At 41.4% G+C, this 26,531-nt stretch overlaps 1 long non-coding RNA gene across 4 annotated transcripts; it reads right to left on the bottom strand.

Moving 5' to 3' along the window:
* Positions 1 to 13,216: 13,216 nt before the first annotated feature.
* On the bottom strand, positions 13,217 to 16,482 carry LOC123068625 (uncharacterized). Of its 4 annotated transcripts, none has more exons than XR_006431899.1 (5): positions 16,065 to 16,481; positions 15,828 to 15,877; positions 15,104 to 15,178; positions 13,975 to 14,554; positions 13,217 to 13,504 (listed from the first exon to the last, which is right to left on the bottom strand). It is a non-coding gene; the product is annotated as an uncharacterized lncRNA (long non-coding RNA). The 4 variants fall into 4 exon arrangements; XR_006431898.1 differs by having other exon boundaries at positions 13,975 to 14,199; positions 16,065 to 16,480; XR_006431900.1 differs by having other exon boundaries at positions 13,975 to 15,178; positions 16,050 to 16,482.
* Between the last annotated feature and the right edge of the window lie 10,049 nt (positions 16,483 to 26,531).

The following is a 26,531-nucleotide window of genomic DNA, read 5'->3' on the forward strand; positions in this document are numbered from 1 at the left end:
AGCTCTGAACCTATTATGTTTTCATGAATAAATGCGAGTTCTTGATCCTATCTTGCAAGTCAATAGTAACCTAGTATGTGTTCTAATCCAGCAACCCCGAAGTGACAATAATCGGGACCACTCCCGGTGATGACCGTAGTTTGAGGAGTTCATGTATTCACTAAGTGTTAATGCTTTGGTTCAGTACTCAATTAAAAGTAGGCCTTAATATCCCTTAATTTCCAATAGGACCCCGCTGCCACGGGAGGGTAGGACAAAAGATGTCATGCAAGTTCTTTTCCATAAGCACGTATGACTATATTCGGAATACATGCCTAAATTATATTGATGAACTGGAGCTAGTTCTGTGTCACCCTATGGTATAACTGTTGCATGAGGAATCTCATCCGACATAATTACCCATCATTGATCCATTTCCTACGAGCTTTTCACATATTGATCTTTTCTTAGTTACTTTTCCGTTGCCACTGTGATTGCTACAAAAACTGCTACTGTTACTTTTGCCACCGTTACCGTTACTTCCATACTACTTTGCTACTAAATACTTTGCTGCAGATATTAAGTCTTTCAGGTGTGGTTGAATTGACAACTCAATTGCTAATACTTGAGAATATTCTTTGACTCCCCTTGTGTCGAATCTATAAATTTGGGTTGAATACTCTACCCTCGAAAACTGTTGCGATCCCCTATACTTGTGGGTTATCAAGACTATTTTCTGGCGCCATTGCTAGGGAGCATAGCTCTATTCTTTAAGTCACTTGGCATTTATATCTATTGATCACTATGAGTAACTTGAAAGATGAAAGAACCAAGATTTTTTCCTCAACTACCAGGGGAGGTAAGGAACTGCCATCTAGCTCTTCACTTGATTCACCTTTTGTTATGAGTAAATTTGCAACACTAACACCTATTATTGATTCTGATATGTCGCATGTTATTGATGATGCCACTTCTACTATGCATGATGCTTATGATGAAACTACATCTATGCTTGATAATATTGTACCATTAGGTGAATTTCTTGATGAACACCTTGCTAGGGTTAGAGAGAATGAAATTATTGAAACAGATAATATTGATGAAAGTGATGATGAAGATTCTCCCCCTAGATATGAATTGGCTAATGTGCCTGAGGGTTATGTTATGGATTAAGAAACTGCTAGAGACCTTTTTGCTTGCAAAGATAGATATGATCTTAAGAAAGTGTTAGCTAAGCTGAAAGAAAATTCTTTTAATGCTAGAATGAAATATGACCTTGCTTTTGCTACTTCACCTATCTGTATTTCTGATAATGATTATGATTTCTCTGTCGATCCTGAGTTAATTACTTTGGTTGAATCTGATCCTTTTTATGGCTATGAATCTGAAACTGCTGTGACACATCTTACTAAATTGAATGATATATCCACCCTATTCACTCGTGGGGAAAAAATTCATTACTACTATATCCTTAAGTTAATTATTTCTGTTCTCATTAAAGGGTGATGCTAAAACATGGTTTAATTCTCTTGCTCCTGTTTGTGTGCGTAGTCCCGAGGATATGATTCATTACTTCCCTGCTAAATATTTCCCCGCTCATAAGAAACAAGCTGCCTTAAGGGAAATATATAATTTTGTGCAAATTGAGGGAGGCTTCTCTGATTACTTAATGCTTTGCCTAATCATCCTCTCAAGAAAAATGAAATACTTGATATCTTTTATAATGGACTAACCAATGCTTCCAAAGACCACCTGGATAGTTGTGCTGGTTGTGTTTTCAGGGAAAGAACTGTTGAGCAAGCTGAATTGCTATTGAATGATATAGTTGAGTAATGATAATGATTGGACACTTCCTAAACCAACTCCTAAGACGAAAAGGGGTATTCTATTTCTCAGTCCTGAAGATATACAAGAGGCAAATAAATCTATGAAAGAAAAGGGTATTAAAGTTGAAGATGTTAAGAATTTACCAACTATTGAAGAAATACATCGTCTTAATAACCCGACACAGGTAGTGAATGTAAATTCTCTTTATAGATTTGATGAAGGTGATATTCCTCATAATAAGTCTGCTAGCCAATGCTTGGATGAGTTTGATAATTTTATTGCTAAACAAGAAAACTTCAATGCTTATGTTGGTAGACAACTAAAATGTAATGCTTATATGGTTGAACACTTGAGTGATTATATGTCTAGAGTTAAAGTTGACCTTAAACTTATTAGTAAACATGCTTCTATGGTTGCCACTCAGGTAGAACAAGTGGTGAAAGCACAAGATGATTTTCTCAATGAATTAAATAATAAGAAAACTGATAATACTATTAGAGTTATGACTAGAGAGGGTAGAATGACTCAGGAACCTTTGTATCCCGAGGGCCACCCTAAGAGAGTTGAGCAAGATTCTCAGAGAACTAATGTTGATGCACCTAGTCCTTCTAAGAAGAAGAAAAAGAAAAATGATAGTACTTTGCATGCTTCTAGTGAACCTGTTGTTGACACACCTAAGAATCCCAATGATATTTCTATTTCTAATGCTGAAACACAATCTGGTAATGAACATGAACCTAGCAATAACAATGATGTAGATATTGAACCTGCTGTTGATCGTGATAACCTACAATCAAAGAATCAACGTTATGATAAGAGAGACTCCGTTGCTAGGAAGCACGGTAAAGAATCAAAGTTCAGAAACCCATGCCTTTTCCTGCTAAACAATCCAAGAAAAAGGATGATGAGGATTTTGAGCGCTTTGCTGAAATTATTAGACCTATCTTTTTGCGTATGCGTTTGACTGATATGCTTAAAATGAATCCTTATGCTAAGTATATGAAAGATATTGTTGCAAATAAAATAAAGATACCGGAAGCTGAAATTTCCACCTTGCCTGCCTATTGTATTTTTAAAGGTGGAGTACCAAAGAAATTAGGAGATCCAAGAGTACCAACTATACCATGCTCCATTAAAAGAAACTATGTTGAAACTGCTTTATGTGATCTTGGAGCTGGTGTTAGTGTTATGCCTCTCTCTTTATATCGTAGACTTGATTTGAATAAGTTGACACCTACTGAAATATCTTTGCAAATGGTCGATAAATCAACGGCTATACCTGTTGGTATTTGTGAGGATGTGTCTATTGTGGTTGCAAACGTTACTATTTCAACAGACTTTGTTATTCTTGATATTCCCGAGGACGATAGTATGTCGATTATCCTTGGTAGACCCTTTTGGAATACTGTAGAGGCTGTTATTGATTGCAACAAAGGCAATGTCAATTTTCATGTTAATGGTAATGAGCATATGGTACACTTTCGGAGGAAACAACCTCAAGTCCACAGTATCAATTCTATTAGAAAAAATTCAACGATTACTATGGGAGGTTTTGAATTCCCTCTTCCTACTGTCAAGAAGAAATATGATATTCTTATTGTTGGGGACATGCATATCCCCCATTGAGGGAACCTAGTGTTATTCGAAAATTCTCCGGTTTCATGTTATTCAGAAAGAGTTTGTTAACAAGACTTGATCAACCATGTTAGTAGATTCCTTTTGATGAGCACGAGATGGATGAAGTTAGAAAGCACATCTCACTGTACCCTCCTTTTAGTTTATGTTATTTAGATTAAATAAAGCAAAAATAGTATTTTCTTTTTGTTTTTTCAATTATCCTTGCAATAAAAATACCCCGAAAAAAGTGCTCCAACCATCCGGAAAATGAAATATGATTTTTTGTAGAATATTTAAGAATTTATGGCACTTAGAACACACCAGGGGTCCCACCATTTGTCCACGAGGGCACAGGGCGCGCCCACCCCCTGGGGCACGCCCCCCTGCCTCGTGGGCCCCACGTGGATCCCCTCCACTTATTCCAGCACCCACTCACTTCGTCTTCCTCCAGAAAAAATCCTCCCATAGCTCAAACCCGTGTTCTAGCTCATCTTGCTGTCATTTTCGATCTCTTTGCTCAAAGATCCATTCACAAAACTATTTTGGGGGATTGTTCTTCGGTATGCGACTCCACCAATGGTCCAATTAGTTTTTGTTCTAGTGCTTTATTTATTGCAAATTTTTGCTGCCAAGGTGACCCTGTTCTTGAGCTTGAATGTCAAATTTATATGGCCCAAAGTAGTTTTAATGCATGATATAGCCTCTAGGAACTTGTGGCAGTAGTTTCTATCAATCTTCTTGAGTTTGGTTCATTTTTATTTTGAGTCACTAAAATTTCAGAAATTTTTCAGAGAAAGAAAAATGCATAGGAAAATGTACCAAGGTGGTTCCTCAAGCAAGCAAGTACCAAGGCTCACGATACGTGATCTGGACGATGAACCACCGAGGGAAGCTCAAGTGCGGCCTTGTGAATGGTCGTCAGAGGAGTATATGGTCCAGGAAGGCATCAATGATGAATTTGACGCATATGTGCGTAATGCTGATGTTGAAGACTTCGTGTCAGATAAGTGCCTATAGTACCACTACCTAACTGATTCCTTTGTGAGGAGGTTCAAATTTTCATCCTCGTGCAATTCTCACACTGTTTTATTTGATCTTTATGATAAATCATATACCATGGACTTAGAAGATTTTAATACTGCTTGTAAAGTCCCGAAGTGGGGCAATGCTAGTATCACTGTGGGGGAATCTAGAGAAATCACACAAGCTACCATAGGGAGCATTCATTTCCCTTCCATACATTATTTTGCTCTCGTTATAGGTAGATGCATTAACAGAAAAGATGAGGCTTGTCACATGTATGTTCTAGATCTTAGTATCCTCAAGAGTACGGTATTAGGTGATAAACAATATAACTTGGCAGCCATTGTTGCATGAAGGTTGCATCTTAACGGTACGAAGGTTGCATCTTAATGGTACAAGTGGAGGTTTGTTTGGTGGAATTTAAGCAACTCGTGTAGCTCACTATCTTGGTGTACCCATACATGGAAATGATATGGAGTTGCCTCCTACTTATCTAGATTATTGTGCTATGGTTCGCCATCAGTTTCGTGAGAGGAATGAACAGTTCCTCTAGTACCAACTAACCTTTGACAGACAACGCACTGTCCATGTTGCCCTCCCTACTCCTACTTTCTTTAACTTTCAGGCAAAAAGGAGATATGTTATAACCAGGGAGGATGCGAACAAGTATGAGAGGAGGACGGAGGCAACTCGCTTCTGAGATGCAGCTCTTTAGGCAGTAGCTGCTGCATCTCAGTACAACCCCAACTACGACTTTGGATATCCGCCAGGCCAGCAGTGGCCATAGACCAACTTAGGACAAAAGCCAAAGCTTGGGGGAGTACGTATTTCTCACCGACATTACATTCATGTTCACACACACATTCTAGTTGTTGGTGCTCATACTTTTTCACTATACTATCCATGCTAGTTTATTTTCTTTTCTAAGCCTTCTTCTTGTGCGTTTGAAAAACCTTAAGAAAACCCATTTTTTTAGTTATAGCTTTTAGATAGTTTACTTTCCATGCTTGTTGTAGTAGTAAGTAAAAGAAAACCCAGAAAGATTTCTCGTTCTTCTTTTGCTTGTTGGGAGCTTTCCCGTGCAAATAGTTTTATTTCCTTTCTATTCTTTAGGGGTCGAGAGGAGAAGACCAGGATGAAAATGTTGAGTGGCTCTCCTATGCATTATTTTTTATTTAACCAAGAGCCATATTACCTTGTCTTCTCCCTTGTATTAAATTCTTGTAGATTCCAGCTTAGTCCAATGCACATGCACTATTATTATTATCCACACCGTTCGGTCTTGTGCTACGTCTTGAGCTCGCGTTGGTTTTTCCCTTGAAGATGAAAGGGTGATGCAGCAAAGTAGCATAAGTATTTCCCTCAATTTTTGAGAACCAAGGTATCAATCCAGTAGGAGGCTCCTCAAAAGTCCCACGCACCTACACAAACAAACAAGAACCTCGCAACCAACGCGACAAAGGGGTTGTCGGTCCCTTCACGGTAACTTGCGAAAGTGAGATCTGATAGAGATAATAAGATGAGATAAATATTTTTTGTATTTTTATGATATAGATTGGAAAGTAAAAGATGAAAATAAAAGTAGATGAAAACTTATATGATAAAAGGTAGACCCGGGGGCCACATGTTTCACTAGTGGCTTCTTTGTAGATAGCATAAGTATTACGGTGGGTGTACAAATTACTGTCGAGCAATTGATAGAAAAAAGTGCATAGTTATGAGATTATCTAGCCATGATCATGTATATAGGCATCACATCCGTGACGAGTAGATCGAAACAATTCTGCCTGCATCTAGAGTATTAAGTTCATGAGGAACAGAGTAACGCATTAAGGAAGATGACATGATGTAGAGGGATAAACTCATGCAATATGATATAAACCCCATCTTTTTATCCTCGATGCCAACAATACAATACGTGCCTTGCTTCCCCTGCTGTCACTAGGAAAGGAAACCGCAAGATTGAACCCAAAGCTAAGCACTTCTCCCATTGCAAGAAAGATCAATCTAGTAGGCCAAACCAAACTGATATTTCAAAGAGACTTGCAAAGATAACTTAATCACACATAAAAGAATTCAGAGGAGATTCAAATATTTCTCATAGATAAACTTAATCATGAACCCACAATTCATCGGATATCGACAAACACACCACAAAAAGAGTTACATCTAATAGATCTCCAAGAAGATCGAGGAGAACTTTGTATTGAGATTCAAAGAGAGAGAAGAAGCCATCTAGCTAATAACTATGGACACGAATGTTTGTGGTAAACTACTCACAACTCATCGGAGAGGCCTTGGAGATGATGTAGAGGCCCTTCATGGTTGATTCCCCCTCCGGCGGAGCGCCGGCGAAGGCTCCAAGATGGGATCTCGCGGATACAGAAGGTTGCGGCGGTGGAAATATTTTTTTGTGGTGTACCTGGATGTTTTCGGGTTACGTGGATATATATAGGAGGAAGAAGTAGGTCGGTGGACGCTCGAGGGGCCCACGAGGGTGGGGGCACGCCCACCCCCAGGGGGCACTCCGGGCACCGTCCAGGCTGCCTCGTTTGTTTCTTGACGTCCACTCCAAGTCCCCTGGATTGCGTTTGTTCGACAAAGAACGCTCCCGAAGGTTTCATTCCGTTTGGACTCCGTTTGATATTCCTTTCCTTCGAAACACTGAAATATGCAAAAAAAAACAGCAATTCGGGATGGGCCTCCGGTTAGTAGGTTAGTCCCAAAAATGATATAAAAGTGTAGAGTAAAGCCCATAAACATCCAAAACGGGTAATATAATAGCATGGAACAATAAAAGATTATAGATACGTTAGAGACGTATCAAGCATCCCCAAGCTTAATTCCCGCTCATCCTCGAGTAGGTAAATGATAAAAACAGAATTATTGATGTGGACTGCTACCTAGCATAATTCTGAATGTAATTTTCTTTATTGTGGCATGATTGTTCAGATCCAAATGATTCAAGATAAAAGCTTATAAAACATAAAAATAGTAATACTTGAAGCATACTAACAAATAATCATGTCTTATCAAAATAGCTACAAAATCATATAGTTAGGCCATGCTTCATTTCCATCACACAAAATACTCCCATCATGCACAACCCCGGTTTCAGCCAAGTAATTCGTTCATACTTTTCAACGCGCTTCAGCTTTTTCAACTCTTATGCAATACATGAGCGCAAGCCATGGACATAGCACTATATGTGGTATATGGTGTTGGTTGTGAAGACAAAAAGGGAGAAGATATTATCACATCAACTAGGCATATCAACGGGCTATGGAGATGCCCATTAATAGATATCAATGTGAGTGAGTAGGGATTGCCATGCAACGGATGCACTAGAGATATAAATGTATGAAATCTCAACAAAAGAAACTAAGTGGGTGTGCGTCCGACTTGCTTGCTCAGAAGACCTAGGGCATTTTGAGGAAGCCCATCATTGGAATATACAAGCCAAGTTCTATAATGAAAAATTCCCACTAGTATATGAAAGTGACGACATAGGAGACTCTCTATCATGAAGATCATGGTGCTATTATGAAGCACAAGTGTGGAAAAGAGATAGTAGCATTGTCCCTTCTCTCTTTTCTATCATTTTTTTATTTGGTGGGCTTCTTTGGCCTCTTTTTTTTATTTGGGCCTCTTTGCCCTCTTTTTTTAAAGTTCGAAGTCTCATCCCGACTTGTGGGGGAATCATAGTATTCATCATCCTTTCCTCACTTGGGACAATGCTCTAATAATGAAGATCATCACACTTTTATTGATTTACAACACAAGAATTACAACTCAATACTTATAACAAAATATGACTCTATGTGAATGCCTCCTGTGGTGTACCGGGATATGCAATGAATCAAGAGTGACATGTATGAAACATTATGAAGGTAGCCTTGCCACAAATACGATGTCACCTACATGATCATGCAAAGAGGAATATGACAATGAAGGAGCGTGTCATAATAAATGGAATGGTGGAGATTTGCATGGCAATATATCTCGGAGTGTCTATGGAAATGCCATAATAGGTAGGTATGGTGGCTGTTTTGAGGAAGGTAAATAATGGGTGCATGATACCGGCGAAGGTTGCGCGGCATAATAAAGGCTAGCAAAGTGGAAGGGTGAGTGTGCGTATATCCATGGACTCACATTAGTCATAAAGAACACATATACTTATTGCAAAAGTATACTTGCCCTTGAAGCAAAGTACTACTACGCATGCTCCTAGGGGAAGGGTTGGTGCGAGTTAACCATCGCGCGATCCCGACCTCCACTCATAAGGAAGACAAATTAAAGAGCTCCCTATGCAACAAATTTGTCACACAACTTTTACCATACGTGCATGCTACGGGACTTGCCAACTTCAACACAAGTATTTCTCAATTTCATAATTACCCAATTAGCATGACTCTAACATTACCACCTTTATATCTCCAAAAAATTATCAAGCATCAAATTGATCATAGTGTTTAATGCACTTTCTATGATAGTTTTTATTATACCCAACTTGGATGCTCATCATTCTAGGAACAAATTTATAACCATAGCAAATACCATGCTGTTCTAAAAGACTGTCAAAATAATATAAGTGAAGCATGAGAGATCAACAATTTTTTAAAATAAATCCACCGCTATGCTCTAAAAGTTATATGTGAAGCACATAGAGCAAAACTATCTAGCTCAAAAGATATAAGTGAGGCACATAGAGTATTCTAATAAATTCTAAATCATGTGGGTTTCTCCCAAAAGGAGTGTAAAGCAAGGATGATTGTGGAAATCTAAAAAGTCTCATATCATATATATCATGTGGCGAATAAAAATATAGCTCCAAGTAAAGTTACCGATAGACGAAGACGAAAGAGGGGATGCCTTCCGGGGCATCCCCAAGCTTAGGCTTTTGGTTATCCTTGAATATCTTGGGGTGCCATAGGCATCCCCAATCTTAGGCTCTTGCCACTCCTTATTCCATAGTCCATCAAATCTTTACCCAAAACTTGAAAACTTCACAACACAAAACTCAACAGGAAATCTCATATGCTCCGTTAGTGCAAGAAAGGAAAACCACAACATAAGGTACTGTAATGAACTCATTATTTATTTATATTGGTGTTAAACCTACTGTATTCCAACTTCTCTATGGTTCATACCCCCCGATACTAGCCATAGATGCATCAAAATAAGCAAACAACACACGAAAAACAGAATCTGTCAAAAACATAACAGTCTGTATCAATCTGTAACTCTCGAATACTTATGGAACTCTAAAACTCCTACAAAAATAGGAAATCCTGGGAAATTTGTCTATTGATATACATAAAAAAGAATCAACACAAAAAGAACGTTTCTATGAATTACTAAAATTATTTTCGTCCGCGCAAAGTTTCTGTTTTTCAGCAGAATCAAATTAACTATCACCGTAGGTTATCCTATAGGTTCTAGTTGGCACAAACACTAATGAAAACATAAAAACACATCTAAACAAAAGCTAGATGAAGTATTTATTACTAAACAGAAGCAAAAATCAAGAAACAAAAATAAAATTGGGTTGTCTCCAATTAGCGCTATTGTTTAACGCCCCTAGCTAGGCATAAAAGCGAGAATAGATCTAAGTGGTGCCATAATAATAAGATAGATCACGAAAACTCTTCTCATATTCTCTATGTTCAGCGGCAAGTTTTCTTTGAGTCAAGCAAAAGAAATCAAAAGGGCTAAATTTAATGGGACAAAAGTCCCCAAGATCAATCTCAGGAGGTATGGGTTCCTCCTTTGGCCCTTCATATTGCACAACCAATTCATCATTATAAACATTCTTTTGACAGAACCTCTTGAGTCTACACTCAACAGAATATCGTAACTCATTATTTCGAATAGCAAAATCATTATTAAGTTCAGAAATTTTATCAACTAGAACAGTGGTAGGAACCTTTTTCCTAAGGTTTTCATTAAAAGCAACATAGTCCAAAGATTGGAAACACATTATTTCCTCCTGGTCGAAGAGGATCGCCTCTATGGGAGGACGGCCAGCGTCCACCCTATAGTGCGCAAAAAAATCTTTGGCTTCTTTTATTATAAATCTGAACTCATGTTCCAAAAAGATAGTAGCTGCACGCTTAACAGAAGAATTCTCAATATTAGAAAACTCTAGAAAAATCATTTGTATACAAGGATGCATGTGCATAAATTGTCTTTCAAGTTCAACTATAAGCATGGCGATAGCATCTGCAAGACTACTAGTTCTATGAAGAATAGAACTCCCCATAGAAGGTAAAGCACCGGCACAAGTAAAGAAATCTTGAATAACCCCTTTTCCAATAATATTACCGCTACTGATTCGAAACTTTTTAGTATGTAAAATAGGGGGTTCTTCGATAGGAGCATCAGAATTTTCCATGTTATCATTATTGTCCATATCGACAATAATCACCCCAATTCAGACATAACGGCAGAAAAAAGCGAGGTGAAAGAGAAAGAGGAGGGCAACTGGGAAAAGAGAGGGCGAATAAAATGGCAAGGGTGAAGTGGTGGAGAGGAAAACGAGAGGCAAATGGCAAATTATGTAATGCGAGGGAGATGAATTTGTGATGGATACTTGGTATGTCTTGACTTGAGTGAAGACCTCCCCGGCAACGATGGCAGAAATCCTTCTTGCTACGTCTTGAGCTTGCGTTGGTTTTTCCCTTGAAGAGGAAAGGGTGATGCAGCAAAGTAGCATAAGTATTTCCCTCAGTTTTTGAGAACCAGGGTATCAATCCAGTAGGAGGCTCCTCAAAAGTCCCACGCACCTACACAAACAAACAAGAACCTTGCAACCAATGCGATAAAGGGGTTGTCAATCCCTTTACGGTAACTTGCAAAAGTGAGATCTGATAGATATAATAAGATAAGATAAATATTTTTGGTATTTTTATGATATAGATTGGAAAGTAAAAGAGGAAAATAAAAGTAGATGAAAACTTATATGATAAAAGATAGACCCGGGGGCCATAGGTTTCACTACTGGCTTCTCTTAAGATAGCATAAGTATTACGGTGGGTGAACAAATTACTGTCGAGCAATTGATAGAAAAGTGCATAGTTATGAGATTATCTAGGCATGATTATGTATATAGGCATCACGTCCGTGACAAGTAGATCGAAACGATTTTGCATCTACTACTATTACTCCACACATCGACCGACTCCTGCCTGCATCTACAGTATTAAGTTCATGAAGAACAGAGTAACGCGTTAAGAAAGATGACATGATGTAGAGGGATAAACTCATGCAATATGATATAAACCCCATCCTTTTATCCTCGATGACAACAATACAATACGTGCCTTGCTGCCCCTACTGTCACTGGGAAAGGACACTGCAAGATTGAACCCAAAGCTAAGAAGTTCTCCCATTGCAAGAAAGATCAATCTAGTAGGCCAAACGAAACTGATAATTCAGAGAGACTTGCAAAGATAAATTAATCACACATAAAAGAATTCAGAGGAGATTCAAATATTTCTCATAGATAAACTTGATCATAAACCCACAATTCATCGGATCTCGACAAACACACCGCAAAAAGAGTTACATCGAATAGATCTCCATGAAGATCGAGGAGAACTTTATTATTGAGACTCAAAGAGAGAGAAGAAGCCATCTAGCTAATAACTATGGAACCGAAGGTCTGTGGTAAACTACTCACAACTCATCGGAGAGGCCTTGGAGACGATGTAGAGGCCTTTCGTGGTTGATTCCCCCTCCGGCGGAGCGTCGACGAAGGCCCAAGATGGGATCTTGCGGATACAGAAGGTTTAGGTGGTGGAAATAGTTTTTTGTGGTGCTCCTGGATGTTTTTGGGGTACGTGGACATATAGGAGGAAGAAGTAGGTCGGTGGATGCTCGAGGGGCCCACAAGGGTGGGGGTGCACCCACCCCCAAGGGGCACGCCAGGCACCCTCGTGGCCGCCTTGTTTGTTGCTTGACGTCCACTCCAAGTCCCGTGGATTGCGTTTGTTCCAAAAAGATCGCTCCCGAAGGTTTCATTCCATTTGGACTCTGATTGATATTCCTTTCCTTAGAAACACTAAATTAGGCAAAAAAACAGCAATTCGGGCTGGGCCTCTGGCTAGAAGGTTAGTCCCAAAAATGATATAAAAGTGTAGAGTAAAGCCCATAAACATCCAAAACGGGCAATATAATAGCATGGAACAATAAAAAATTATAGATACGTTGGAGACGTATCATCGTGCGAGTGAAAGGCAATAATGACGATATACACTACACCACGGTAGAGCTTCCGTGACACACCTATGTGTCGGCATAGGGTACCTTTGCCGACAGATAAGATGTAGCTAACACTAATGCTGACAGAAGATGGAAGAGTCGGAGGACTTGCTTTGGGCAAAGGTATTGCCGACAGTTGTTTATTTCCCGACACTTGTTTAGTCGGCATACACCCTACCTACGCCGACAGATGCTATGTCCACATATACCCTACCAACGCCGACACTTTATCAAACAACATGCACCCTACCTATGCCGACATATAGCGTGTCCACATACACCCTACCTATGCCGACACTTTTTTAGCCACGTACACCATGCCTATGTTGACAGATAGTCTATCAACATACACCCCGCCTACGCTGACAGATATTGCCTTTGCCGACAGATAAATTGCTGGTACAGTGATGTCCAAAACAATATATACAAGCTATAAACAGATTCAATCCTTATCCTCACATCCACAAGCAGGTTCAAGATGAACACATATTGTACAACAATGAAAATATGTTCACAAACAAGCATATACATTGAACGCAAGTTGACAAACACATCATTCTTGACAAAGCATAGTTTTGACCATCTTAACAATCACCCAAAACACACAATTCACAAAAACATGAGCACTATTTGTTCGTATGAGAGACTTTAACTACATGGTCCAGAACACACAAGTCAATATCCACATGCACAAAATGCAAGCTCCAAAATAACTGAAACACCAAATGATTACAAGTTGGTTGGTCCATAAATGTTGCAAAGTCATCACGTCCATGCACACCATTTGGCTAAGTACCTGAAATTTTTTCACAAAAAAATTGTCAAGAAAGTGGAATCAGCTCAAGCTGTTCAAAGCGCATATGTGGGTTTACACATATTCAATCAATACATGGTACTATATAGAACTATGTTTCTACATAAGTTATAATTGGCTCACATGATACTATATAGAACTATGTTCCTGTGCTTGAAGTTTTATCAACAGTTAAGTCATTGACCATCTGAAATAGAGATCCTACAACCAAGTAGCTTATTTTATAGGCTATTAAGTCAACATTCATTGAAGAAACCACAACCTCTTTCGCAATATCTGTAGAGTTTCATGATTAAGAGCTACATAACCATGGATAAAAAAGGAAACCATGACACATATATACACAAGCAATTTAGTGTTAACACATAGGCCAGCAACATTGTAAAGTGCATTTTAGAAACCATTTTTGTGCAACAGCATGTGAGCTAATTACTACTGAAACAAAAATGTACCTGGTAGTTGAGGTACCTGGCGACGTTGCCCTCCGTTCGCCACCGATTACCCACTGCAAGTCGTGGCCCTGGTTCCCAGTGAGGTAGCCTTCCATCCACCATTCATTTATCTGCTGCATGTGGGCGGCCATGGTTCCCAGCAAGGTGGCCATCTGTTCTCCGCCCATTTCCCGCGCTGCATGCTGGTGGTCGTGGTTCCCAGCATAGGCGTATCAAGGTACAACACTGAATTTAAGAATAAAAAGTACATGACTGGGGCAATTTAATGGTTAAAAACCGGTCATGAGTTCCCCAAAAAACATTAGCAGAGCATTTCCTAATAAAACCAGTGAGCCACAATTACAGCCGCGAGTGTTGGTAGTAGTGGATTTAAAATTACACATAACGCAATCACAAGACAAATTAAGTCATTCAGTTGCAAACTACCCTCTACACTTTGAAATAAGCAATTTGGGGTCCGTAGACTTACTTGAAGGACAAAGAGATTGGTGTTCAAGTTGTGGGAGTTGTGCAGAATGTGGACTGATTGCAGACACATGTCAAGGTTGTTCTATAGATCCCACCCACAGTATCAGATCAGCTAAAACAAAGCCGCCCAAATTCAGTCCAGGGAGTTAAAAGTTGGCACATAAAGTTGTGCGAGTTTGCAGAATGTGGACTGATTGCAGACACATGTCAAGGTTGTTCTGTAGATCCCACCCACAGTATCAGATCAGCTAAAACAAAGCCGCCCAAATTGAGTCCAGGGAGTTAAAATTAGGCACATAAACCATAGCAGTAGTATAAGGGGCTCATGGATAGTAAGAAGAAGAACGAGTGCCTCTTAAGTTCCAAGTGGACTATCCGTGCATTGACTGAAAATAGCTCATGTGCCAAGATAGTAAGCTAATACATATTTATATTGTTTGTGATAAACTAAACCTTCATTTCCCAGGCGTAGTTAAGATAATTTGATGACCAAAACGTATTAGTATTCCCACTAAAACTTCTCATGAGAAAAAAAGTGGAAATCAGAAAGCACCAGCACTGCAAGATGATGGATTGGTTGAACTGGTCAACAAAAAGGAAACCCTTGAGAAGCATTAGGATGGCAAAATGATGGATCCATCCATTCGATTTGCTCACTTACCACGACATATCCTTAAATGGCTTGTATAAGATCAGTGAGGGGCCACCGGTGCCAGCGGCATGCCTCTAGCACAAGCTGAAAATAAAACAACAAAGCTTATCATCATATTACTGTATGCCAGTGACCAAACTTGCATGGATCCACATACTGAACCTAAAGGTTTAGAGCGTTATGTTTTTGTGCTGCTATTCAGATTGGCCAAACACATGGGAACGACCATAGTTAATTATGTCAACACATGGGAACAACCTGGTCAAGAGGGAATTGTCATTTTAGCATGTGGAGAACGATTAATTATGCCAACATAGCCATAGTTAAACCCTTAACAACGCTGGACAGCCTTTAGAACAAAAAAACTGGACAAGAATGATCTATACTTCAGTTAACAAATGGTTTTGTTTCTTTGTTTCCAGTTCAAATAAAATAACTACAAATATGTTGTTTGCCAGGAACAAGCAGCTCTAGAGTCCGAAATAAGAGCTGGTCACAATTTACACTGTCTTACTACAAATATCGTTCATTAACTGAAGCATAACGGACTAATTCAAAGAGAGTTTTGATCTAGATTTTCACAGGGAAGTAAGAAGTATATTTATCGGTAAATAATAATCATTTTCAAGTAGAACTCATAACCATTTTCACATAGAAATAAATGCATTAATGGTCTGCAATGATAACAATAGTGCAGCAGCATTAGAGTCACACCAGATCCATAACAGAGTACCTGAAATAGTGCTGCAGCATTAGAGTCACACCAGATCCATAACAGAGTACCTGAAATTTTTCAGATCCATAACATTTTTAGAGAAATAAAGCATCACATAACAGACTAGAGCTTGTCAGACCAAACTAATAGATACAACCAACTAGGCAAGCATATGAGAATGGCAGAAGATAATTTTCCTGGGACGCAACATAGCACAAATTGCTGTTGGTGACAACATACGAAGTTTGCAGAAACCTTTCATGAGACATTGCGCCATTGGTGGCGGTGTCGCCGAGCTGTTGGAGACGAGATTTTATCCTGAGGAAGAGGAGGGCGCTGACTTGGTCCTTCGTGAGGGCTAGTGGTGGTTTGTGAAGGTCCCGGTGGACAGAGCTGTCCTTGGCCACAACACTGGGGAAGGCATGAGTGGATGGGGTTAGGGGATCTGGGATATGCTCACCGCCGTCGGTCGAGACTCGGGCTAGCGAAGATTCCCATGTGGTGGCAGCGAAGTGGCCGGGAAAGGCAGGCGATGGAGGGGGTCGGGAGCTCGGGGCTATGGGCGCCAGTGGCTGCGGGGACGGGTCCGGACGGAGACCCCGAGGACGGCGGCGGCGGAAAGTGTGGGCAGGGGCAGGGGCGGGTAGGGTAGGGTTCAGGCGAGTGGATGTGAGGCTACGGGATTGTTTGGGGTACTTTTTTTAGGTGAAAAATGGGCCGCCTACAGTGAAAACTTTGGACTCTCGCGCCTAATTCACGCGGCAATTTTTTGGCCTTTCGTTGTTTGGCACGTGTCCACATACGCCGACACTTCATCTGTGTCCATACACCCTACCTACGCCGACACTTAATCTGTCGTTAACTACATACCTACGCCGACTGAAAAACTATCAGGGCGCGCACATCTCCCGACAGATGATATGCCACTAAGTGGTTGCCGACATATACATTGTTGTTGTGTGATTTCTGACACATAGTTTGTCCATGATGATGTACATTGGTCGATCCGATTATCTGATTACAAAGCTTCAGAGCTATGCCGACACTTCTCCTGTAGAGATTAATAGACCTTTGCCCACAGAAGTGTGTCACCTAAGTTCTACCATGGTGTAGTGATATGATGGATTGAGTGAGATGAGAGAAGGTGGTATAAACTCAACCTATCTTGTTTTTGTAAATATGATTAGTTCATCATTACTGATTCAGCCTATTATGAATGAAACATGTTTGCATTGACAAGTAGAGATTATAGTTGCTCATGCCATGCTTAACTAGCTTGGAGTTTATAATGGTTTACCTTGTGTGCCAACATGCTATTAAAATGGTTGTGATGTGGTATGATAGGGTGGTATCCTCGTTTGAATGATTCGACTGGCTTGACTTGGCAGATGATCACGCATGTAGTTGAAACAAAATCGACATAGCCTCCATGATACTTATGTTCATGGTGATTTATATCCTACTCATGCTTGCACTCATTGTTGATTATTCCTAATGCATGTTCATGACTGTTGTCACTCTCTAGTTGGTCGTTTCCCAGTCTCTTTCTAGCCTTCACTTGTACTAAGCGGGAATACTGCTTGTGCATCCACCTCCATAAACCCCAAAATTATTCCATATGAGTCCACCATACCTTCCTATACGCGGTATTTACCTGCCATTCCATGTAAATTTGTATGTGCCAAACTCTAAACCTTTAAATGAAATTCTGTTTTGTATGCTCGAATAGCTCATGTATCAACTAGGGTTATCTATATCTTCCATGCTAGGTGGGTTATTCTCATGATGAGTGGACTCCTCTCATCACTCACGAGAAAATGGCCGGTAACCGGGATGCCCAGTCCCATGCTCAAATGAAATCAAAATAATTGCAAACAAAACTCTCCCAGGACTGTTATTAGTTGGACGACACCCGTTGTTTCGGACAAGCCATGGATTGATGTTTGTTGGTGGTTGGGGGAGTATAAAATTTACCATTCTGTTTGGGAACCGCCTATAATGTGTGTACCATGGAAGATATCAAAATCTCTTGGTTCACTAGTGCGCGTTGGTCCTAAACAAAAGGGTTTTTACCCCTTTCCACGATGGCATTTGGAACCGTCACCAAGTGAGTGCGGGCGATAGGGGGTCCTTCCACATGACCCAGAAACCGTAGGCGATAGGGAGCCTTGATGCATACAATTGTCCCTATATAACCATTTCTGGTATCTTGAATATCCCAAATGCTTCATCCTTGCTACTCATTTGTGCTCTCATTGCCATCACAGTCAGATTTTTGTGGTTCTGCCTAAAACCAGGCAGATTCTAGGCAGATTCTAGGAAGATTCCAGGCACGGGAGATTTACGATGCCTGGCACATCACAAACAGTTCATGATTATAAACCGTGTACGATAGGTAGACAATCACACACATTTAGTTTTGCCATACCGTATGTGATAGTGTCTAACATCACACACGCTTTGCGAATGGCAACTGTGTGCATGCTTGCACACGTTTCCTATCTGTGAACCGTCTCAGATTATGGTGTATATCGCAAATGTTTGTGTTTTACCAACCGTGTGTGCCGTAATGACCTGCAAAAGGTAATTTTGCCATAATTTAACTGCTGCTATTTAAAATTGTACATAATTTAAACTTGAAAGTAGGCTATAGATTTATTCATATCCATCAGGTTCAAACAACCAATACATTATTCGATTCACAGGTACATATGTTTAAAAATTACAGAAGCACTAAATAAATAATGATATACTAGGGTTCTATACTTGTACTATTACAAATGGTGAAGCGGAATGGCCCCATTGTGCTCTCATGGATGCAGAAGGCATGCAGGACTCTAGTCCAACCCCTTGTGATGACCGGCCGCCAATCATGTAGTTTGAGAGGTAATCTTGAGTAAACTGCTTCAGGATCCACTGCAAAAGAAAAAAGATTCAGATATTGTCATCTAACACAACTCATTACGGGTAGTAAAAAGAAGGCTACAGGGTTCTTACTTACCATCCTGCAGTTCACTGTTGTCTTGCATAAAGTGTAAACAAATAGTTCAATTGATATATTTTGACCCATTTTTGTAACAATCTTTATCAGTTTCGTCACTTCATGCTGGTTCATGAATATCGCATTGCCCCATGCGCAGAAAGGGTCGAAGTGTGGATCTTTGGCAATGATATATGTACCTAAAAGCACCAAGTTAATAATAGAAGCTATACAACAATTGAAAAATGATGTAGTACAACATTCCATCCATCCCATTATATAAGATTTTATTACATGTATATCTAGACATCATCGGAACATAAGGTAACACTCTTCCTTGTTGCTATGTAGCCTGCGATTGCATATTTAGTCATTCAGTGCAATGCATGTTGCTAAACAACAATTGAAAAACAAAAAGGCATGTTAACTGCAATATCCTTAACAGCAACCCAATATCGTAATTCATAGTGGTATTGTTCAAACTGTTATTGATGAAACTGAACTGCACAGCAAATAGTTGCACATATAGAGTATCACATTGTGAAGAACTAAAATAAACAAGTCATAAGGACATCTCTAGGCGATCCTTCAAAAGTTAAAGGACAAAAACCCTTAGTGGATATATATATACTCCAATAATTTTTGGCCTTTTCAAGTCGATCCCCTAAACTTAAGGTTGTAAACTTCAATTTGATCAAGTTCAAAGCAGGTTCAATCGAAAGTAGCATGCATTCAAACATAAACATAGATAGTTTTGCATAACTGAACATAATTTAAACTAAGCTAAACTACTTTCGCTCGAAGTAGAGGTCGATCCAATCCTTCCTTGTCATGTACGGTGTGCCTCGAGCTGGGTCCAGGCCAGTACCATCGTCGGGGTTGTTGGGGAAGACACTCCTCCACTCGTCGACATCGATCTCCTCATCCTGGGGGCCCACCTCGACGCCCTCTGCACCGCCGTCGCCACCGCCTTCGACCTCGTCATTAGAGTAGAGCGTGATAACCTCGCCGCCCTCCGCGTCGCTGTCCTCACCGCCTTCGACCTCGTCATCGAAGGAGAGCGCGATAACCTCGCTGCCCTTCGTGCCGGCAAAGATCGCCCGCTCCAGCTCCATGAGCTCTGGGTGCTGCCGGCGGCGCTCTTGCATGTAGGCCTCGTCGGTGGACTCGGCCTTGAGACGCTCCCACACCTCACGGTCCTCCCACGCCATAGCCGAGCTCACCACCAATGGCTCCAGCGGAACAAGGTGGACCGGACGTGTGCCTAGTGGGAAATTGAGCCTAGCCGTCGCGCCGTGGTAGCGGACCTGCCAGCGGTCGTACTCCATGGCCGCGAGCTCGGCTTTGTGGAAGGACTTCGTCAGCCACCGGGTGTGGGTCTCTCGATCTGTAATCTCGGTGACCCACATCCCCCACCACCGCTGCCGAACCATGAGGTAGGACTTTGTTAGCCGCCGGGTCCGGGCAAGGATGGGGAAGTCCTCGAACCGGCGTAGGGGCGCGGCGGCGGGTGGATCGGGGGACCGGCGATGGTAGATCGGGCCCACGGAGGACGACGGGGACACCTCGGTGGCCACCTCGCCGGCATCGAGCGAAAAGGCCGCGATAAACCTCTTTTTTGGCCATTGGCTACTCGAGCTCCCTGGCACACAGGCAGAAGTTGAGGATGGAGGCGCCGGCAATGGCGACGACCTACCAATGGTTTCGAGGGTTGTGTGTGTCTGTGTGAGCGGAGGTTGTGTTTGAGGAAATACTGCGGCAACTGAAAATTTTACTAGGCGGGGGTAACAAGGCGGGGCTACTGAAAATTTGGATCAAGGGAGAGCAGATATTTTTGAGATTGCGAGGGATGCAGAGGAGGGTGTAAAATGCCGGGGCTACTGAAAATTTGAATCAAGGGACTGAAGCAGAGATGGATGCTGAGACGGGATTTTTGGGGGAGCGAGCTAGTGTGCTTGACACGCCGGCTGTGGACTGTAGCCGACACACCTTCTCGCGTAAGCCATAGGCATAATATACGCCGACCGTGCTCCAAGATATTTTGTACTACATCTCACACGGTTGGTGAGAATAAACTATGTGGGATCTACATGATTTGAATTACAAAATGGGGTCATGGTGGCAATGGACGGTCTTTGAATTGCTAGACCTTTTATCTACAGTGAACATGCAACTGTATGTGTGTCGTAAAAGAATTGGAATTATTCTGGGTTCGTTTGGACATTTCATACATTAAACTGGTTTTCTAGCCTTTTCAGGTGCCCAATTCAAAATTAAACTATGCACATGCTCCGGTGCATACAAATTGGTTGAAAAAACAAATTTGTGTCCTTCGATGCATGCTTAGGTCCCATGAAAGAAACAGGAATGAATTTTTTGGGGTTCGTTTGGCCTTTTTTATACATTAACTGGGTTTTCTAGGCATTTTATGTGCATAATTCAAATTTGAACTACAAGCACATGCTCCAATGCACTAAAGTTGGTTGCAAAATCACATATGTGTCCTTGGGTGAATTTAGGTCCCATGCAAGAGATGGGAATGAATTTCAAACACCAAGGCACTCTTGATTGCCGAAAAATGTTGAGATACCTAGTTTTTAAATTCTAGTAAATCCAAAACTCATCTGAAATTCATGAAACTTGGCATGCTATCATGGAGCGGCATCAACATGTCATGGTGAAAATTTTGTCCCATTTGGGGTAGGTTTGGGTATAAGCTTCTCAAAAATCAGAGCTTCTCACAATAAGCATGATGGTTTCGATAGGGAACGTACAACCTTTGGGGACGAGACAATATCCGTTGCCTCCTATTGCTTTCAAGAAATTTCTAGGGCCAACATAGAACAACAGGAGTGTTGTGTTCAATCTTGGAATTTTCCGGGGTTCGTTTGGCCTTTTTTATACATTAACTCGATTTTCTAGGCATTTTATGTGCATAATGCAAATTTGAACTACAAGCACATGCTCCAATGGACCAAAGTTGGTTCAAAAAGCACATGTGTGTCCTTGGGTGAATTTCTAGGTCCCATGCAAGAGATGGGAATGAAATTCAAACACCATGGCACTGTTGTTTGCCGACAAAATGTTGAGATGCCTGGTTTTTAAATTCTAGTAAATCCAAAACTCATCTGATATTCATGAAACTTGGCATGCTATCATGGAGCGGCATCAACATGCCATGGTAAAAAAATTGTCCTGTTTGGGGTAGATTCGGGTATAAGCTTCTCACAAACCAGAGCTTCTCACAACAAGTATGATGGTTTCGATAGGGAACGTCCTACCTTTGCAGACGAAATGATATCCATTGCCTCTTATTGCTTTCAAATATTTTCTAGTGTCAACATAGAACAACATGAGTGTTGTGTCAATTTTTGTGATTTTTCGAGGTTCGTTTGGACATTTTTTATGCATTAACTGGGTTTTCTAGGCATTTTATGTGCATAATTCAAATTTTAACTACAAGCACATGCTCCAGTGCCCTAAGGTTGGTTGAAAAATCTAATATGTGTCCTTGGGTGAATTTATAGGTCCCATGCAAGAGATGCGAATGAAATTCAAACACTAGGGCACTGTTGATTGCCGACAAAACATTGAGATGCCTGGTTTTTAAATTCTAGTAAATCCAAAACTCGTCTAAATTCATGAAACTTGGCATGCTATCATGGAGCGGCATCAACATGCCGTGTTAAAAAATTTGTCCCATTCGGCATAGGTTCGGGTATATGCTTCTCACAAACCAGAGTTTCTCACAACAAGCATGATGGTTTCGGTAGGGAAGTCCCACCTTTGGGGACGAAACGATATCCATTGGCTCTTATTGCTTTCAAATATTTTCTAGTGTCAACATAGAACAACATGAGTGTTGTGTCAATTTTTGTGATTTTTCGAGGTTCGTTTGGACATTTTTATGCATTAACTGGGTTTTCTAGGCATTTTATGTGCATAATTCAAATTTTAACTACAAGCACATGCTCCAGTGCCCTAAGGTTGGTTGAAAAACCTAATATGTGTCCTTGGGTGAATTTATAGGTCCCATGCAAGAGATGGGAATGAAATTCAAACACTAGGGCACTGTTGATTGCCGACAAAACATTGAGATGCCTGGTTTTAAAATTCTAGTAAATCCAAAACTCGTCTAAATTCATGAAACTTGGCATGCTATCATGGAGCGGCATCAACATGCCGTGTTAAAAAATTTGTCCCATTTGGCATAGGTTCGGGTATATGCTTCTCACAAACCAGAGTTTCTCACAACAAGCATGATGGTTTCGGTAGGGAAGTCCCACCTTTGGGGACGAAACGATATCCATTGCCTCTTATTGCTTTCAAAATATGTATTTCTTGTGTCAACATATAACAATAGGAGTGCTGTGTCAATTTTTGGGATTTTTCGGGGTTCGTTTGGACATTTTTATGCATTAACTGAGTTTTTAATGCATTTATGTGCACAATTCAAATTTGAACTACATGCACATGCTCCAGTGCATATAAATTGGTTGAAAAAAATCAAATCTGTGTCCTTGGGTGCATGCTTAGATCCCATGCAATGGGAATGAATTTCAAACACGAGGGCACCGTTGATTGCCGACAAAACATTGAGATGCCTCGTTTTTAAATTCTAGTAAGTCCAAAACTTGTCTGAAATTCATGAACCTTGGCATGCTTTCATGAAGGGGCATCAACATGCCGTGGTAAAAAAATTGTCCCGTTTGGGGCAGGTTCGGGTATATGCTTCTCAAAACCAATGCTTCTCACAACAAGCATCATGGTTTCGGTAGGGAACGTCCCACCTTTGGGGACGAAACAATATCCACTGCCTCTTATTGCTTCCAAAAAATTTCTCATGACAAAATATAACAACATGAGTGTTGTGTCAATTTTTGTGATTTTTTGGGGCTCTTTTGGACATTTTTATGCATTAACTGAATTTTCAATGCATTTATGTGCATAATTCAAATTTGAACTACATGCACATGCTCCAGTGCATATAAATTGGTTGAAAAATCAAATCTGTGTCCTTGGGTGCATGCTTAGGTCCCATGCAATAAATGGGAATGAATTTCAAACACCATGGCACCGTTTATTGCCGACAAAACATTGAGATGCCTGGTTTTTAAATTCTAGTAAATCCAAAAGTCGTCTGAAATTCATGAAACGTGGCATGCTATCATGGAATGGCTTTTCGTGTCCATTTTGAGAGAAGGCGCACTCGAATAATGACAGCCAAGAAAGGCATTTTGAAAAAATAGTTGCCACTTAATATCTCAAACGTTTGTATAATTAAAAACATGTGCGTTCTGTTAACCATTCATGTAATGCCAAGTGTCTTGGGTTTAATGGCTGTAGGAGGTGCCGTGTGGGTAGCTGCTTGACCTTGACTGAACGGGAGGCGTGCGAGCGCAGTCCGGTGCGCAGGCTGACCGAGAGGCATGCAAGCTATCCTCCAATGCCCAGGATCACCGGGAAGTGTGCGAGCTTTACACTGCGCAGGCTCACTAGGAAGCGAACCCTCTGACTTCCATGGCCGCCCGTCTTCCTCTCCATTAATGGCGCCCGAGCCGCTGTTTAATATGGGCAGCTTTACTGTTCGAATCCCATCCCCCCCCTCCCCGCAGACTCCACCGCCATGGCGTAGAATGATCATCTGCCACTAGTGTTCAAGTTTGGTGAAGTCGACTCCAAGCCGGAGGAGATAGAAAATAAGGAGGAATGGGGCCTGATGGACATGGCCCAGAATGAGCTGGCCGCGGCGGTTGCTGCCCCCTCTCCCGTCCTAGCTCCCATCCACGCGCTCGCGCCAGCGACCATCCCCGTAGCATTGACGGGCTGGTCACTGAGCACTATCGCAGAGCTGGAAGCCGCGGGCGACAGCGAGGTCTCCGCGGACCCGCGCGAGCTCGTGTACATGCCAGCGCCCATGCCCGTGCCTGGGCATGCCCCTTCACCCACCGTGTCGCCGGCCCCTGTGCGTTTGGCTGCACCTGCCGCGCCCGTGCGCGCCCCTCCACCCACCGCGGCACCGGTCCCCATGCGTTTGGCTTCACCCGCCACACCCGTGCCCGTGCCCGTGCCCATGCGCGCCCCCCCTCAGCGGCATGGGACGCTGCCATCGACCACTACCTCTCAGCGGCGCTAGTTGCCGTCCTCCCGCGCCCCGCCCGTCGATCGCGCGATGGTATGATGTTTGATTTACAAGTGAAGAACATTTTGTGCTGCCTTGAAGACTTCAACAACGGCGTCCTGGAGGAGGACAACGACAACAACGACGCAGCACGCCGCCTCCGCCGCTGCCAGAAATAGTTTTTTTGGGATTTAGTACTGTATCTTGAATTCTCGATCATATGAATATAAATTCGCAGTGTGACGGAATGAAAGATATGGTTTGAATGAACTTGCATTTTTCTCTCTTAATGTACAGACTTATCAAACGATTTTATTTTGAAAAAAATGTCAATGGTTTTTAAATATAAAACACTCACCGCAAACGTTTTAGTTAGAACACATGTATGCAAACCGACAGCTTCCCCAGGAAGCCAAGGGAAAATGTGTCGAGTGGGATTTCTGCATCCCTTCAACGCAAACGGTTGTTTTGCATGACCCGTGTGCAACCATGCACAAACAATTGGGTAAGATTTGCATATCTGTCATTTTGGGTATGTTGCCATTTCTCAAGCTGGAAAGATTGACATTTGTTTATCTAGTAACATTGCCATTTGTCAACCTTGTAACACTGGGTTTGTCAAAATATGCAGCTACAAATCACTAGCACTATCTAATTTTTGCAACTAAAATCACTAGCACTGTTCATATGGACACCACTAGTAGGCGTGAGTTCATGGACGCATATGCAAATGTACCATTGATTACATACAACAAGTCATCAACCCACAACGACAATGACGATACACTTTGTATTATAGATCATTTCCAACAAAACATTCTAGTAAAGTTTTTCTCAAACAACAAATAATAAAGTGATGAAATGAACTTTATCTCAACACTTCGTCGGTGTTGGAAACACTTGCTTTGAACCAGATGTGATTCTCTGGGAAGGGCCAGCTACTGTCAATCCCGAGACCAACGCAGGACTGATCATCCAGGCTGAAGAGGCCTATTTCAATACCCATATTGGGACGGTAGGGAAGTATAGTAATGTCCGAGGTATAGATACAGTTGCATCTCATAAATAGTAGTAATGGTGTGCCAACAGCAGCTGGATCGCCTTCCACCATGATTGGATAGTTTTGTCCAAGGAAGAGCGAGTTTCCTCCAAGACTTTCAATATTGAACCATGGAGAAGGGTTGGCACTGGTACACCAGTATCCATCCCGAATACCCTGCAACGGATGTTGGAATAGGTCCGGATAGTGCGACCATACAAATCAACACCTGCTTCCTTAGTAACATCAGGAGTGCCCCGTATACAGACAAGAAGAGGTGATCCATCGGAATAAGTTGCCAGGCGGCACTGAGTATATGGGTCATGCTCGTCCTCATGCTCGTGAATAAAATTTTCAAGTATAGGTGGTGGAATGTTCACAGGACCTTGGAAACACAAGAAGGTTAATTAGTAAAGGGAAACTAGCTAACCCACATGCATGTCAAACAATTATAATTATGGTGGAAGACAAATGTACCGAAATCATAAGGATTCCATGCAAAAACAGTGCCACGAGTGGTGGCAGCAAATACAAGACCCTCGTATTTAATTGCATCACAGTACTCATCCGTGTATAGAAACT

This window comes from Triticum aestivum, chromosome 3B, assembly GCF_018294505.1.
Source record: "Triticum aestivum cultivar Chinese Spring chromosome 3B, IWGSC CS RefSeq v2.1, whole genome shotgun sequence".
NCBI lineage: Eukaryota > Viridiplantae > Streptophyta > Magnoliopsida > Poales > Poaceae > Triticum > Triticum aestivum.